Here is a 4,207-nt window from a genome sequence, read left to right as displayed (position 1 = left end):
CCGCCTCCAACAATTGCCAAAGATGGGGACTATTGGGTGGCATCGTGGTTCGCCACATGAGTAACTCATGCGACCCACCAATTTTATATTTATATATATATATATATATATATATATATATATATATATATATATACACACACACATATATATATATGCATTAGGGTGAACATGTTATTGTACCTTGCCATAGGAAAGCTTACTATGTCATATCAGAAATTTGCATAAAAAGAAAGAATATCATAACCAATGCACTTAGTTATCTATAGGACAACCAATTACCATTAATTTGACAACTACAATGAACTACTCAAGATGATCAGAATTTAGTGGTGGAACCTCTGCATAATGGTGGCCAGACGATTGCACAAAGCAATTCACACATACACATGAACCTTTATCACAGTACCCTTTCGTATCACCAAAGAGACGACACCACTCAAAACATTTGACCCAATTATCACATGCGAGCTTGATGCGTTCCTCACGACACTTCCCTTGAACCTCGCCTATATAAATGAAAGAAATTTTGTTACAATGCAAAATCCTACATCCTTAAAGAAATAAAGGTTTAATACATGATGAAAAACATAAAATCCCTACATATGTATGAAATGATATATTCTCCTACTTACCAAAAGACACAAGGAGCATCAATGCCAACATGGATGCCACAACGATGGTGGTCTTGCGAGCCATCGAGAACACTTGGATGGGGTGTGAACTAATCTTGCATGTATTTACATTGGAAAGTGCACAGTTATGAGAGTCTTCATCTATATCTTCAAACCGAGGTCTCACAACAATAATAGCCTTTTGTGGCATTAATTGTTAAAGATTTAAAATATTGGCTTCCTATCCTTGACATTAGTTTTAGAAGATTGGAAGAGCTTACTACTTAGCCTTGGCATTAATTGTAGAAGATAGGAAATGTTCAATATCCATCCCAATAATTAATAGTTGAAGATTGTTGTGAGGAGTAAAATTGTCTCCTTGTGACGGTGCTCTCTCCGCAGCATGCACGCCAAAAACTACATATGTATGAAATAATATATTATCCTTCCTACCGAAAGACACAAGTAGCATCAATATCAACATGGATGCCACAACAACGGTGGTCTTGCAATCCATCGAGAACACTTGGATGGGGTGTGAACTAATCTTGGCATATATTTATATTGGAAGGTGCACACTTATGAGAGTCTTCATTTATATCTTCAAACTAAGGTGTCACGACAATAAAGTTGAGTCCAATATCAAGCCTTTTGTGGCATTAATTGTTGAAGATTGAAAAGATTGGCCCCCTATCCTTGACGTTAGTTTTAGAAGATTGGAAGAGTGTACTACCTAGCCTTGGCATTAGTTGTAGAAGATAGGAAATGTCCAATATCCATCCCAATAATTAGTACTTGAAGATTGTTGTGAGGAGTAAAATTGGCTCCTTGTGAAGGTGTTCTCTCTGCATCATGCACGCCAAAAACTATGGTGTATGAACGATAAGAAGCATAAAAGAGGAGGTCAAAATATAGAATCAAAGACATCCCAAAAGACAAGAGCCCACAAGGAAGATGCAATCCAAACAACTCATTCTTCCCATCCCTCATGGACCAAGCCACCCCCCTCTCCATGGGCCAATTGCATGGAACAAAGAACACTGAAGTGCCCTTACTTTTCTTGATTATATGGAAGAAGAGAGCTCCCATTCAATGTGAGACCTAAGATTCCTTTGAGACAATTCACTTAGGTGTTGGCCTAGTAAAAATTTGTCACATGCAAAAACTTTCAAATGTGATGTGAACATATCTTTCATATGCATATAATATATTATGTATATACCCGAGTGCGGTCGGCCGGTACATGAACAAGCTGGTGCGTACATCCCTCGTGTTTTTGCAACGTGGTTACACATATGTGTACACGATTTAGACAGGACTTCGTGATCTGCTACGTTCGGGGCCAAATTTCAAAGTATGACATGTGTCATTACTTACTTGACCACGGTTCATCGTTGGAAAGAGACCAGTATGTACAAACACATTTGCGACTAGATAGATAAAGCAGTACATACGCTTCAACCTGGTGGATCCCATCTATCATAATCCCATTATGAGGATGCATTTTTGCTCGTAATAAAGAGGCACTTGTTTCCGTACAACCATGGACATGTTGTGTCCCTACTGTTAGTCTCTTCATGTGTTTCCTCGGTTCTCGTTTGTTGACCACGTTGATCACACCATCACCGGGCGCAGCAAGGTGGTGGATGATGGCGAGGCCCCGGACAGGAACGACCCGGAGAGGAAAGACGCGGCAATGGAGTCTCGGGTCGAGGGAGTACAAGGGTTGACTGTATGAGTGCAGGGTGGGGCTGCCGGCGTTGGAGAATAACAGGAGGTCTGTGTTGGGGTGGACGGATGATCTGGCCGGCGGTTTAGAGTAGGGTGGGGCGGTGAGGCGGGCGATGTAGCGCCGCCGGCAATGGGTGGCAGGAGCAGACAGTCACGTCGGCACTGGTTTCAGCGGCAGGAGGAAGTTGAAAAAGCATGACAACCGTTGGATGTCAATCCATGGCTACTGCTGTCAGAATTGTTTGTTGACTAAGTTGACAACGCCAACCTAATAGGTCCCGCATGTCAGCCTCCAAACCTGTGGTGCACATATAACCTATTTACAGGACACATCATATGTGTAATGACTTTGATCGTCGAAAAGGTGGCTTTGTGTTGATGCATGTATTTGTTTTTCAAACACCGTTGAATAAAGCTTGATGCAGAGTTCAAGGGTTATTCTACTTTTCCGGGGGAAAAAAGACACGTAGTAGAGTGATACAAAAAGGAACATCTTGCATTGCCGGACTAGCTAGCTGGATATTCATCGCCAGTACGGGAATCATTCTGCCTTGCCTACCCTCTCCTGAACAAAAGCACTCACTGCATGGGAGCCTCGTGGAGCGCAGGTTCCCTCGACCAAGCACGGATGGAGCTCGGTGCCGGCCAGAAAACTTCTCAGGATAAACTGAAACCCAAACCATTCGATAGGCGGCCACAAGGCACGGCGATGTGCTTCATGGTGGAACGGCAAGGAGAGGTAGCCGAGAGTACAAGGCATCATGGCACGCACATCCAGGACGCGCCATAGGCTGAGCCCAAGTTGCATAAACTCTCGACACCACATGGGCCAATCGCGTACGGCCGTACGGCCTGGGTATATCTCAATTCGATCCGGGATATTGCCAGCCTAGTTATTGTTTAGTGGAGCTCAGGTCACACAAGGCTATCTCAAAAAATGCATGCCGACCTCCCCTCCTGGTCCTGGTCCTGGACATCGTCGAGGCACGCACATGACATGATTATCCGAATTTCCACGCATATGCCATCGCTAGATAGGGGCGTATGCTAAGCTAGTCAAAACTCGATCGAGGCTAAGCATGCTGCTCCAACTGCCGGTAAGTAAACAAATCGATTTGAACGTCGCGGCTGGATTTGCATGTTTATCCACGACCACCCAACCCAACTGCCGGTCGGTCGTCCGTCGGTGAGAGGAAGGAGTACGTTGCTCTTGGCCGGATATACAAATGTGAAGATAATAAAAACAAAACGAACATCCAAGGCTAACGTCGGATGGCCGAGTATCTGTAGTCTGTACCGTATGTATGCGCTTTTTTTCTACTGAAATTGGGGTATTATTGTTATATGGTTAGCCCGTCTGGACAGACGACGCCGCAGTCACAGAAAAGCAGCACAGTCCTGTTGGAAAGCTCCACACAGTCCTTGATTAGCTTCAAAACACCTTCCCTCCTCCGACCCAATCACCCACCCACAGAAAAATCAAACCCAAAGCCGCTCCCCGTCCCCAATGACCAGACTGCCCCCAAACAGCGAGGCACGTCAGCCCACGGCGGAGGGGCAATACCGGGAACCCCGAAGAAAGAAGAGAACGCAATTCCCAGCTGCCAGAACGAAATCCGAAACCGCGCCAGACGGCCGCGGTATTGACGAGACGAGCGAGGCCGAACGGGCGCGCGCGCACACACACAGACAGACGCAGCAACCTCGTCCGGGTCGCTGTCCAGCTAGGCGAGTCGCATTTGCTTGCTCTCTATCCATCCATCCGTCCATGCTGGTGCGGTGTGGTCGATGGTCCAGGCCACGCAGTCGCTCGCTGGTGGGAACGTGTCAAACCACCTCGGCGCAGCCTCATCCCTATCCTG

At 45.7% G+C, this 4,207-nt stretch overlaps 1 long non-coding RNA gene across 1 annotated transcript; it reads right to left on the bottom strand.

Moving 5' to 3' along the window:
* Nucleotides 1–207: 207 nt before the first annotated feature.
* On the bottom strand, nt 208–739 carry LOC119305808. Its single transcript, XR_005148781.1, has 2 exons — nt 636–739; nt 208–509 (listed from the first exon to the last, which is right to left on the bottom strand). It is a non-coding gene; the product is annotated as an uncharacterized LOC119305808 (long non-coding RNA).
* Nucleotides 740–4,207: the final 3,468 nt, after the last annotated feature.

Source organism: Triticum dicoccoides, chromosome 5B, assembly GCF_002162155.2.
Source record: "Triticum dicoccoides isolate Atlit2015 ecotype Zavitan chromosome 5B, WEW_v2.0, whole genome shotgun sequence".
In the NCBI taxonomy this organism is placed as follows: Eukaryota; Viridiplantae; Streptophyta; class Magnoliopsida; order Poales; family Poaceae; genus Triticum; species Triticum dicoccoides.
Note: the sequence above shows the minus strand (reverse complement) of the source record. Positions and strands in the feature narration are given on the sequence as shown.